Source organism: Aphelocoma coerulescens, assembly GCF_041296385.1.
Source record: "Aphelocoma coerulescens isolate FSJ_1873_10779 chromosome W unlocalized genomic scaffold, UR_Acoe_1.0 ChrW_unloc_scaf_1, whole genome shotgun sequence".
Classification (NCBI taxonomy): Eukaryota; Metazoa; Chordata; class Aves; order Passeriformes; family Corvidae; genus Aphelocoma; species Aphelocoma coerulescens.
The window spans coordinates 11,957,693-11,971,444 of NW_027184080.1; the positions used below are offsets into that span (position 1 = coordinate 11,957,693).

General features: G+C 41.9%; 1 protein-coding gene across 2 annotated transcripts in view; it reads right to left on the reverse strand.

Moving 5' to 3' along the window:
- The window catches only part of LOC138102785 (E3 ubiquitin-protein ligase UHRF2-like), a 396,395-nt gene that overhangs the window by 290,607 nt on the left and 92,036 nt on the right, over positions 1-13,752 (reverse strand). The gene's annotated exons all lie outside the window — the stretch shown is intronic.

Consider the following 13,752-nt stretch of genomic DNA (forward strand, 5'->3'; position numbering starts at 1 on the left):
CAGGTGTCGGGGGCACTGCTTCAGTGCAACACAGCCGGGAGCGACTTCAAGTCATACTAGATGGACGCACTGCATCTGTTATTGTTACAGTGATGCCTCTGCCCGAGAAGGTTAATGCTTTGATAGGGAGAGACGTGCTTGACCAGCTGGGATTTGTGCTGACCACTGAGATGCCTTTTCGGCAGCGGCCGCTGCACTGACTTTCCCGATAGCCTTGCACTGGATTACAAATGCTTCCGTGTGGATCGAGCAGTGGCCGCTCAAAGAGGAAAGTCTGAAGCAAGCTCATTCACTGGTGCAGGAACAGTTAAGTCAAGGACATTTGCGACCGTCCACGAGTCCGTGGAATACACCCATCTTTGTGGTCATGAAAAAATCTGGGAAGTTTCGGCTGCTGCATGACTTGTGTGCTATTAATGCTCAGATGCAAGCTATGAGGGCCCTCCAGCCTGGCCTCCCCAATCCTGCAGTTGTGCCTGAGAACTGGCATTTGTTGATAGTGGACTTAAAGGACTGTTTCTTTACCATCCCATTGCATCCCGATGATATGCATCGTTTTGCTTTTACTCTCCCTGCAATAAACAGGGAGGGACCTGCTTCTCGCTATGAATGGACAGTACTTCCACAAGGGATGAAAAACAGCCCCACCTTGTGCCAGATGTATGTTGATGCTGCATTGAAGCCGGTTCGAGAGCAATGGCCGAAGGCCATCATTTATCACTATATGGACGATATACTGATCACTCAACCAGACCCTATTACCCCCCAGCAGGAGCTCCTGCTCACCCGACAGCTGAACCGGTATGGCCTGACTGTTGCGCCTGAAAAGGTTCAGCGTACACCTGTTTGGAAGTATCTGGGGTGGAGCATTACTGAGTCACAAATCAAACCACAGAAGGTGACAATTCAAACTAATCTCACAACTTTGAAAGATGCACAAAAACTTTTGGGTGACCTGCAGTGGCTGAGACCTGTTGTCGGCATCAGTAACGAGGATCTGGAGGTGCTGCGGCCCCTCCTGAAAGGGACTGATCCTTCCCTGCCTGTTCGGCCCACACCAGAACAAGTGGATACTATTCAGCGTATTAGTACTGTTATTGCAGACAGGGCAGTTGATCGAATGGATGCTGATATTCCAGTTGACTTCACCGTCCTCCATGGAGAGACTCAACTTATTGGAGCACTGACTCAGTGCAAAAAGAAACCGGGGGAGCAGATTAAGGTCTTGGAATGGATGTTTACCAGCCTACAGCCTAAAACAACATTGCAAGAGAAAATTGATAATGTGGCAGAACTGATACAGAAAGGCCGCATCCGTATAATACAAGTCACTGGGCAAGAGCCAGGAACGATCTACTTGCCAATGAAAAAAGCTGAGCTCGAGTGGTATCTACTGAATTCTCAAGCTTTGCAGATTAGCCTGCTCAGCAATGCCCAGCAGATTGAAGTACAATCACTCAAGGCTCCGGTGCTGAAATGGATGACACAGCATACATGGATTCAGATTCCCAAAAGGAGCAAGCTTCCGCTGCAGGAAGCAGTAACTGTGTTCACTGATGCTGGAAAGAAGTCCCGACGAGCAGCTGCGATGTGGCAGGTTCAAGGACAATGGTGTCATCAGATACTAGAGGCTGAACCTGAGGACTCCTTACAGACCCTTGAATTAGCTGCAGTGGTCTGGGCCTTTAAACAATGGTTGTCTGTTAAACTCAATGTAGTAACAGACTCACTGTATGTTGCTGGCATTGTGGAACGGATAGAGGATGCTAGGATCAAAGACATAAACAACAAGCATCTGTTCGAACTATTGCATCAGCTTCATTTAGCTATCAGGCAGAGATTGTGTGCCTATGCTGTAATACATGTCAGGAGTCATCTGTGGACAGAGGGCCTGGGCAAAGGAAATGCCTATGCAGATCAGTTAGTTTCTGTGACAGTGCCGTTAAGTGAATTTGCAAAAGCACGGGAAGCCCATAACACATTCCACCAGAATGCCAGAGGCCTTCACAGACAATTTGACATTACCATGGAGGAGGCTAAAGGAATAGTACGGGCATGTCCTACATGCAGTCATCATGGCCCGGGTCTCGGTATCGGGGTCAATCCCCGGGGTTTGGGCCCAAACGAACTATGGCAAATGGATGTGACCCATGTTCCTGAGTTCGGCAGACTGAGGTATGTGCATGTCACTATAGACACTTGCAGTAAGTTTATATGGGCATCAGCACAGACCGGCGAAAAGGCCCTTCATGTGATACGACATCTGACCAGCTGTTTTGCCGTGATGGGGGTGCTGGAGCAGATCAAGACGGACAACGGTCCTGCCTACATTAGTGAGCGGCTGCGAAAGTTTTGTCAGCAATGGAGTGTGTGGCACGTCACTGGAATCCCTCATTTACCTACAGGGCAAGCTATTGTGGAGCGTGCTAATCAGACACTAAAGTTATATTTAGCCAAGTTCAGAGACATTTCAGATGTGCAGCAAAAATTAGCAAAAGCTTTGTATATACTAAATTACTTGTGCTTGTTTGGGGATAATGACGCCGCACCTGCCTATCTCCACAGTGGTATTGTAGAAGCAAAAAGGAAAGTAAGCAGGCCTTTTTATGTGATGTATAGGCACCCAGCTACAGGGATTTGGCAGGGGCCCGCTGAGGTTCGATATTCGGGCAAGGGGTACATGTGTGTGCTTACCCCAGCAGGACCTCTGTGGGTACCCAGCCGCTGGACTCGTGCTACGGCAGAGCCTGCAGTGAACAGAGCCAACCCCGGATCCAGAGCTGCATCCGCCTGAGGAGGACAGACTGAAAGGGCCTTTGTGCCCTCTATCCATAGACACTGAATAAGGGTGTTACCCTATGTCAAGGACTGCCTCAACTGTGGCTTAGTGGTCCACAGAGGCCAAGTTCTGATACCCTGTGATTGTTGTAATAAGGGAGCTTGAGTATAACACCAAACTCAGCAGTAAAGTGAAAAGTTGTTTCCTTTTTTTTGAATGTCTCGAAATAAGAGTAGTTCTAATTTCTGTTAATTTTTGTTAAGATTAAGTTCTTTTAAGTTTAATTTCTGTCAAGCTTGAGTTCTGCAGAATTTAAGTGATAAGGTTAAGTTGTGTAACGTTAAGGTAGTGTTAAGGTTAATTCGTGTTAAGTTTAAGTGTTGTTAAATTTTAGCAAAGTTAAGTTTAAGTAAAGTTAACTTTAAGTCTGCTAAGTTTAAGTTATGTAGAATGTAAGTGATGTTAAAGCTAAGTAGCCATTAAGTTTAATATAACCTTGCAAATGCTTAATAAGTTAAGTGTGTTATTGATATTAGACATGTAATAATATAGAGTTAAGTAGCTATTGATCTTCTGCTATTAGACCACAGCCACGGCTGTGAAAGGTTTTGAAAGTTTATGCTGTTTAAGTCTTTCTAATCATTTTTCTCCTTTCACTAATAGATGAGTTACATCAATTAACCACATAATTCTAGAAGAAGACGGTCTCAATTTAGAGGGATAGTTAAAGTTGTTAAGTTTAAAATTATAACTAGTCCTATTTGTGTAGCATTTGATTACTGTAGAACTGGCAGTTTGTTCACCTTGCCTCCCGATGCTTGCGGCCGATAATATACAAAGTCACTACATCTGTGACCCCTCCAGCATTGCTTGCACAAAAGAAAAACGGGGAATTTGTTGGAGAATGGATTTATTGGGATCAATAAAAGAGCCGTGCAAGCTATTGAGCTGGAGGTTTTTGGGCCTGTGTGTATGAGATACTTTCCGTGGGAAAGTCTCTGTGAAAAGCAAAACAGTTTCAGCTTGAGAAATTTCAGGGAGTAACGTACTTGCAGGTGTGATATCTAGGAGTATAAGGGAGGCAAGGGCAAGATTCTTTTGAACATAACAAGACTGTGGAAGACTGCCAATTTAGTCTGATTGTGTAGAAATAGAAATATGTCCTGATAAGTAAGCCACTTAGAAGTTAACAAGCTGGTATACTATTTAAGTGCCTCGAGACTGCTAATAAATCGGAGTTTAGCTTTCAACCATATTGGCTGGTGTCTGTTCTTCTCCCCCCGCTGGGGATCCGAGCTCCCCGTCCCGCCGCGGCTTCCGACAATGAAATCTTACAGTCTTCTCACACTGCCAGTCATGGGCTATAACATAGGGTTTAGTCTTTTAAGGATGAATTATTCTAGCCTGAAAACAAAGGCTCTCTTCTTCAAGATCTCTAAAAGCCTCTCACAGCTTCTATATAACTTAGCATAGGCATTCTCTTATCTTCACAGGCCACGGGCGGATTTTCCATCCCCCCATGTACTTTAATTATAGAGAAAACAGTCTGTAATATTACAGTCTTTACCATGGCTTGCAAAGAGAATTTTAAGCTCTGGCCCTAGAACTGCCTACGCCCTCTTTTCCCACCACCATTTTGGCTTCGTCCCAGGTGACTTTACTTTTCCTTTCTTTCTGACCTTGGAGTCATCATATTCTCCCTCATGTAACTTTCTTTCCTTTCTCGCTGACTTGGAAGAAAGGGTGACCTTGTCGGCTGCGTGTGGTGTTCTTTTCGGTTCGGTGCCAGCTGTGCTGGCTGCAGGGAGGGAAGTGGGGCCCGCCGGTCCCCAGAAGCGCGCCGCATGCTCTTGGCTGCGCTGCAGCTCATGGCTGTTTCTTGGCTGCCTGCGGCTCCGGGATATTTCTTCCCAGAGTCCCGGCCCCGTGCTGCCGCACCGGGGGAGGGAGCTCGGGCTGGCTCCGGGCCGGAGCCTGGGCCCATTCCCCCTCCCCCATTCGGCGGGAAGCTGGAACAAAAAGCCAAATTCCGCGCCTGCGTGCCCTCCAAATATGCAAATCACAGAAGTGCCACGAGCTTTCTCATTGGGTTAGCAACTTGTCCATCAACTAAATTTCAACCTACTACAGGTTAGTAAAGGGGTTTTCTCATTTATTGACTTTCTTTTAAAATCCTATGGTGATCCTCATGGGACAACAGAAGTTACATGTAGTAATTGCACAGCATCAAGGCTGCCTGTTTCTCACTCTGCTCTCACAGCAAGTGGGCTGGATGTGTGCAAGCAGTTAGGAGGAGACACTCCTGGAACAGCTGACCAAGAAGTGGTTGGATATCTGCTTGCTGATGGGAATTAGTGGATGAATTCCTCTTTTTGCTTGGCTTGTGCATGCAGCTTTTGCTTCATCTCTTAAACTGTATCTTGATGCACAAGTTTTTTTGCCTTCCTTCTACTTTCCTTCTGCCATCCTGTGGGAAACAGGAGTAAGCGAGCAGCTGTGTGGGGACTTGACTGTTGGCCAGGGTCAATCCACTATGTCCCCCCATGACAATACAGTCTTCAGAGTGACTGGCTGGGTAGCAGCTCTGCAGAAAAGGACCTGGGGGTCCTGGTAGACAGCAAGATGAACATCAGCCAGCAGTGTACCCTGGCAGCAAAGAAGGCCAACAGCATCCTGGGTTGTGTCATCAGGAGCATAGGCAATAGATTGAGTGATTATTTCCCTTTACTCAGTGCTTGTTGGGTCATATCTAGAATATTATGTCTGGTTTAGGTCCCTCAATGCAAGGAAGATGCTGACAACCTGGAGTTAGCCCAGTGGAGGGCCGGCAAGATGGCCATCAAGATGTGCTCTATGGAGAGAGGCTGGGGAACTAGGCTTGTTCAGCCAGGTGAAAGAAAAGCTTGGGGGAATGATGGTGGTGGTGGCAGCTAATAGCAGCTTTTCGATGCCTACAAGGAGGTTGGTAGGACCTCTTAGTATGATCTTTTCTCCCCCCCCCCCCCCGTTCAAGCAAATCACAGTCATGCTCTAGTATAAGTAAAGCTGATTAAGGTTCTCAACTACAAAGGTGCAAGATATATTATGTCAGACAACATTCAACTTGCTCTTGAATTGACCAGTGAAAATACTGATGGGACAACTCGGGGTGGGGGGGGGGGGGGGGGGAAGGAAAGAAAGAAACAGCTCTAGATCTTCATTTAAGTTGAGACTTGTGGGATCTTTTGGGTTTGAAGACAGCTGGGAGAAATAGACCTGTACTAGGAAGCTTGGTCCAAAGAACTAGATTTATGACAGTGGAGGGCTCCATGTTGAGATCCAGGGTAGATAGCTTTCCAGTATCCCCTGAATAAACACCACTGAGTAGTCAGTTCCAGATGTAAACAGAAAGAAAACGAAAAGAAAATGAATGTTTGGTACAGTCCCCCCACCTACATGCACACACATCCCCTTTTTGGACCTGCTACAACAGCTGAGTATCAAACGATCTTTGCCATAACATGAAGTCTCAGAAACAAAGAGCAGGTCCTAATCCATGTCCCCAATTCCATCTCAAAACATTACAACAGACTTGTCCTTCAGCTGTAGCCTTCTCGGTGAACAGTTTTTCTAGACTGGATAATAAAACAAGCAGTGAAGGAGAACTGGTCTAGATACTGAGATGATCTCACTGAGGATCTGAGCAGCTGTCAATCTGTGTCAGAGGCAAACCCCATGGTCTTCTCCATAATGTAAGACATTTTGATGTCTTTATGGGCACCAGGTATATGGTCTCCATCTGCAGGTTGCTTGTTAGATGATGTTGAAAGGTTAATACAAAGTGTCACAAATGATGTCTTGTGTTTTGTCATATGTAGGCTGTTAACTTTTACTGAAGTTTCTATTAGCTGATAAATGCATAGATCTTGTTTGCTAGAAAGTTTTTTAAAATAGTTTTTTCTCCCCATAAGCTCAAACTTTTAACATTTCAGGCCAATACAGTAAATGACCATTACATAAGCAAAATGAGATAAGACATATTGTTTTAGGATGGTCACTGGCTAAGAACACAAACCCGTGACAGATCATATTATAGGAAGACTAAGATAACTGTATCTACTGGAAATGCTAGATCTTAAGGTACACATGAAGTAAAATCAGTGTTTTGTAAGCATAGGTACACCTATGCAAATCAGATCAGCTTGACTATACTTTCTACTTCACAGGTGGCTTCTCCCTCAAATCTCTATCTACAAAAGAAAATAACATAATTTAACTCCAATAATTATGAATACACTCTCTCAATTTTTTGCCCTTTGTTCAATTAAATACTTCTGTGATGTTACACAATTAACCAATCTTAGAACCAGGTCTTTGAAAGCATACCATGATGCATATCTGTCATTTTAGAGACTATTTATTTATTTATTTCAAAATAGTTCAGTTAAAAGGGACCTGCGACAATTATCTAGTCCAACTGTAATGAGACAGGGTGACTGAAGTTGTGAGAAACTTCTGAATTTAAGTATTACAATAATTTAAGTAAATTTTTGCTTTCAGCACTGCAGGTATCTATTGTGTGTGTGTGTGTGTGTGCGTGTGGACAAACATATCTGCAGGTAAAAAATTGATGCTTGCAGATATAAAACTGCATTTGAACTCCACATTCAGACAAAAGTTATATTATCTTCTGTCATACATGAAATCCCTAATTGTGATTGGTCTTTGCATATTAAGTGCTTTAATTAATTAATTCTGAGTTAAATATTTTAAATGTTAAAATTAACCCATCAGCCCAGGTACAAAAATCAAGTTCCATTATCAGTGTTTTCAATTGTTCAAAGTAGTTTATTAAGAGAGTTACACCCTTCCCAGTTAAAAATTCCCCAGTTAAAAATCCCCAACTTATGCTCCCTTTTCAAATTTCAAACCACCTGTATACCATAAGAGTTATCTTTCCTGTGTTTACTGTATACTTTTACAAGTGTTTTAAGATGTGTTTGGATGCATTTTAATATTTTTTTAGGTGTTTTTACTTGCACTTTGGTTCCAAGGGCTAACTCCAAAAACCCCAGTTCTAACAGCCAGCAGCTATTTTTAGCCCCATAGCTGTTACCCTGTAGGCAAGCTCCATGGCAACCTGAATTTTAATGAAGGCATTTTAGCACCCTTATCTCAACTAATACCACCCCTCTGACAACGATGAGCCATTGGTGGACGGAGATGATCTGTCAAAGGGAAAGCACCAATCACTTTAAATGGAAGGGGCGGGCTGTGGGTGGGCTGTGGGCGGGCTGGGGCAGGGCAAAGGCACTATAAAACAACGAGACAGGCTTCAAAAAGACTGAGAGAGAGGTGAGAGGAGAGAGTGTCCTCTGCAGGCTAGCTGTGGTGGACATCAGTGCTGGGCATTAAAAGCCTTACTCCTATTAAGGAGCCTTTAGTAACTTTTTTTTGACTTTTGAACCAGCCAAAAGCCAGCCCAGCACTGCAAGTCCTTTTTCTCTACCTGAGGTCCAGTGCTGTCTCAGCCAGAAGATCTCAGATCCCTGCGCTCCTGGGGAATACCATCTACCGAGCCATAGGATCCCAAATTTTTATATTTTTCTAATTTCTGTAATTTTTCAATTTTTCCGTTTTCAGTAAATTATTTTAATTTTTTATTTAACTAAGAGTTGTCTCTTTTCTCATAACTCTTTTGGGGGCCTCGTCTGGGATCCTTCTTTTTGCCCTAAAATCCAGGGATTTTGGTTAATTTTATTATTTTTGAATTTTTGTGATTTTTTTTGGTTTTTTTTCCTTGGATTTACTGGGCTGCCACAAGGATTACTGCAGTGGAGAAGGACTTCGTGGTAAGGCTTGAACCCTTCTTAAAGGGAACTTAGTTAGGGACGTACCCTTTTTAAGAGTCGCTAGTTTTTGGGGAAACCTCCGGGTGGAATTCCTTTTGTGAGTGTGAGTGTGGGGTTGGCCGTCCCCAGTGTGAGTGTGCTTGAAGGGATTAATTTTTAAGGACACCACGAGGGTGGTGGTCAGCCTTTCTGGGGGAGGTTTCCACTTTTTAGGGGTGCACGCAGCCCCAATTCAGTTTTATTAGTGTCTCAGTCTTCTCGGGTCTAGAACTGAGGAGAAACATCATTTTAAACCCCTTCTTTTCTTTTTTTTTCGGTGGGAGCGCCCGCCATTTTGAAGTTTCAAATTTCAGCGTGAACGGCCGCCATTTTGAAATTTTGAATTTCAGTAGGAACGGCCGCCATTTTGTGTCCTTTTAATTTGAACTACACCCTTTTTTTGTTCTAAGTGAATGTGTGAACTTGTTTTAGTTGGACTCTTGTGGTCAGTGCTATCTAGCACCTTTATACTCTCTGTTAGTTCAGATTGTTTGAGTTATTGGCTTATAGTTGTAATTTGCTTTATCTGCTTTAATCATAAGATACCACTTTGGTATTTTGGATTACTGTTTGTGTTATTCATTATAATCTTTTTCCTTTAATTCAATTATAAATATTTTAAATTTACTCTCCTTTGCTAATAAAGACAACTCTTGTCTCTTAAGTTTTAAGTATTATATATATAAAGCTATCTAAATTTCAATCATACTTTAAACAATTTAAATACACAAATTGTCCTTATTTTAATTAAAATTAATTTCTTTTAGTCCACCATATTTGTTTTTCCCACGGATCCACCATATTTGTTTTTTCCCACTAACCTACCATATTTAATTTTCCCACAGATTCACCATCATTAATTCCCTTATACATCTACTATCCCTACTTACCTTTCTCTACATTAGTTGTATTGTATTTTATGCTTATAAATCTATAACCATTGTGATAGTGTATTGATTTAAGTTATTTCATAATATTATTATATAATATTTTGGTTGGTTTACACAATATAATACTTCGGTTTATTAGTAAATTAAAAAAAAAAAAAAAAAAAAACACAACAAAAAAACCCGAAACCAACACTCTTCTGCACAAGCTACTTGTTTGCTTCCCAGTAACAAAATGGGACAAGCAAATAGCAAAAGGAAAGACCTAATGAAGAAATACAAAATCTTCCCAGAGAGTCCACTAGGACAAATGCTCCTAAAGTGGGAAGAAAATCTTTTAACTAAAGAAAAAGACCAGTGCCAAATGATTAGGTACTGTGTTTTTAAGTGGCCAAAACATAAAATTAACAAAGATGGGCTCAAGTGGCCCAAGTATGGGTCTTCTGAAAAATGGCTTTGTGAAGCTTTGCATTCTTATGTACATTACAAAGCTCCAAAACATTCTGATGAATTAGACTATGCTAAAATTTGGTTAAATTATTGGCAAAAACAAAATGAAGAACAAGACAAGAAAAGAGAATTAGAAGAGGAAACTAAATCTAATTCAATTGGACTTAATAAAAATTCAAACCAAATTTTTTTCCATTGCAGAAGAGCCAAAACAGAAAGAAAAACAAAAAACTAAATTAAATCAACCAAAGTGGGACCCCCTAGACTACCTTCCTCCAGTAACTCCTCCAGAAAGGAGGGTCCAAATTGAACAAGAGAGGGTCCTTCCTTCATCGAGTCACCCAACTGAAAGGGACTCAGAAAGTGAAAATAAAAGTGAAAAAGAAATTTCTGTTCCTTCCTGCTCTCACAAAAAGACAACCGGACAAAGGATTTCTTCTAGCCAGGATGGCCCAGCATCTTGCACTAGAAAGAAATCATTTAAAACACCCGACTGTCCCACCTGCCTTGGCACTCCCCATGAGTCTAAAATTTTACCTCTTAGAGAGGTACCCATGGGAAATGCTCAAGGAGGAATTGGTTATGTAGTCATGCCTCTGGCTTCATCAGAGGTACGAGAATTTAAAAGAGATGAAAAGTCTGATGGCTGATCCCATTGGTCTAGCTGATCAATTTGATCAATTCCTTGGCCCTAATATTTATAATTGGGGAGAGATACAATCCATCCTGCACTCTTTATTCACCATTGAGGAACGAAAACTGATTAGAGCTGCAGGAGTGACAGTCTGGGACAGAGAAAATAATTCTAATCAGGGCCCAATTGGAGAACAAAAATTACCACTGACAGACCCAGAATGGAATCCAAATTCTGAAGAGGGCAGGAGGAACATGAAAGATTTCAGAAATCTAATTATAAAAGGTATCAGAGAAGCTGTTCCCCGAGTTAATAATATGAAAAAGGCATTTTGTGGGGAACAGGAAAAGGATGAGTCCCCAACAGCTTGGATGGCTCGGTTAAGGAACAACATCCAACTTTATTCTGTAATTGACCTAGACAGTGAAGGTGGTAAGACTATGCTAAAAGTACATTTTGTGCTTCACTCCTGGCCTGACATCAGGAGGAAATTGGAAAAATTAGAAAAATGGCCAGAGAGACAACTAGATGAATTACTGGAGGAAGCCCAAAAGGTCTTTGTTGGGAGGGATGAAGAGAGGATAAAGGCTAAAAGCCGAATAATGAATAACAGCACTAATACTCCAATACACAACCCTCCTACACAAAGAACTTTCCAAGGGGGCATCCCACAACAGCAAACCCAAATTTACCCTCAGCAACAGCCACAAGTCTGCACTTGCAATATACAACCAACCCTACAATCTACCTCAATTGTTCAGGGACCCAAAAGGTTAATTTGCACATACTGTAATAAAGAAGGCCACGGGCACTGGTACTGTTTTAAAAAGCAGAGAAACCAAGGAGTCCTCCAAATGGAGGGACAAATTTTGAACAACTGAAGGGGTCAGGGGCTCTATTCTCTGGGGCAAAAACATCTTAAAGAGCCCTTGATAAAATTAGAAGTTGGACCCCAGAGACACCAAGTGGAGTTTTTAGTGGACACAGGTGCTGAAAGAACCTGTGTCACTGAAACACCTCCAGGATGTTTTATTTCTCAAGATACATTAGATATATATGGTGCTAATGGTGAAAGCTTCGCCGTTCCTGTAATTAAAAATGTAACCTTTTCCATACAAGGACGCACCCATACAGGGGACGTTCTATACCTACCTCAAGCTGGGATCAATCTTTTAGGACGTGACTTCCAAATACCTCTGAGGGTTGGGGTGATACTGCAAGGCGGAAAAATGACCACTAAATTGTTTGTTTTATCTTTAGTAGATGAGCAACACATTGACCCGGTAGTGTGGGCCAAACCTGGCAACCGGGGAAAAATGGACATCACACCTCTAACAATTGAGTTGCTCCCAAATAGCCAGCCAGTACGTGTACCACAATATCCCCTCTCCAAGGACAAAAGAAAGGGCCTGAAGCCTGTTATCATGGACTTATTACGAGATGGAATTCTCGAGACCTGCAAGTCCACCTACAACACTCCAATTTTGGCTGTCCAGAAACCAGATAAGTCATTCCGGCTTGTACAAGATCTGCGTGAGGTCAATAAGAGAGTCCAAACCAGGTATCCAGTGGTGCAGGACCCCTATACACTCCTGAGTCGGGTACCCCCAGCACATGCCTGATTCTCTGTTATTGACCTTAAAGATGCTTTCTGGTCATGTCCTCTAGATTCTCATTGCAGAGACATCTTTGCATTTACCTGGGAGGATCCAGACACTGGACGGAAGCAGCAGCTGCGCTGGACTCGCCTGCCTCAAGGTTACACCGAGGCACCCACACTCTTCGGCCAAGTGCTAGAAGATTTGTTAAGTTCCTTTTCTCCACCCAAAGGGATTCAGGTAACTCAGTACGTAGACAACCTGCTCCTCTCTGGGGAACAGGAGTCTACGGTAGGAACTGCTACAATTCAGTTACTGAATTTTCTAGGGAGGAACGGGCTGAGGGTGTCAAAACCTAAACTACAATTCGTGCTACAGGAGGTGAAGTATTTGGGACACCTAATTGGCCATGGCACAAAAAATCTCAGTGCCGAAAGAGTAGAAGGAATCCTGAATTTACCACCTCCAACTTCAAAACGAGAAATTCGGCAATTATTAGGCCTGTTTGGATACTGCAGACTGTGGATCGATCAGTATTTACAATCTGCCAAATTTTTATATGAAAAACTAATGGAAGAAGAACCTTTTAATTGGACTAATTCAGACACACCAAAATTACAAAATTTGAAAAAGAAATTAACAAAAGCACCCGTTTTAAGCCTCCCTTCGCTAGAAAAACCCTTCGATCTATTTGTTAATGTGGAGAAGGGAATTGCCTATGGCGTAAAACAATGAAACTTGAAATTGATACTTAAAAAAATTTTTGAAATCTTTAATTGAATTTATTTTCAACAAGACTAATACTGAATATGCTGCTGTGTAAATAAACATGTTCCTTTACCTTTAATCTTGCACGCCAAAGTGGGATTTTTTTTTTGTTGTTCTCTGTAATAAAAAATTCTTATTGATGCCATTGGTTTAGAAGCTTAGTTAGCTGCTTCAGCAAATTAAGGCATGATTAAAAAAACTAGGATCCAATTTATGTGAATGCATCAGTGCAAAAGCTGGTGATGAGAAATCCCTGCAAATCCTACTGAGTTTATGGCACAAAGCCCCTACTCCGCCATAGGTTCTGAAATTTGCTTGTACTGCAGATTTAAAAAATAAAAATAAAAAATCCCTTTGTACACTCACTCCAGCTCAGAACTGGTTTTGTGTTCCTGGTCACCAGATTCTCTACAAGAAGCCTCTACATGAAATGCAGACCAGTCATCTCATACATAAATATTAGTTTTAGAACAAAATTTAAGCAATTCAAGCACCAGAATTTGCTCCCATGAAATACTTGTTTAGATTTCAATGGAAGGAACTGAATATGAGCAAAGTAGTTTTTAAAGAAAATATTAACTTATACTTTTCATAGAAAAAAAAGTACAGAAAAATCCAATGCATAGTTTCCTTTCCATAGTGATAGGGATTTTGAGTTTCATAAAGTCAAGATAAAGTTAATACTTCACAGGAATTTGTGAATAAAATTTTAAAAACCCTCATTACTCTCAGGATATTCATTATATCTGACTGAAAGACATTATGG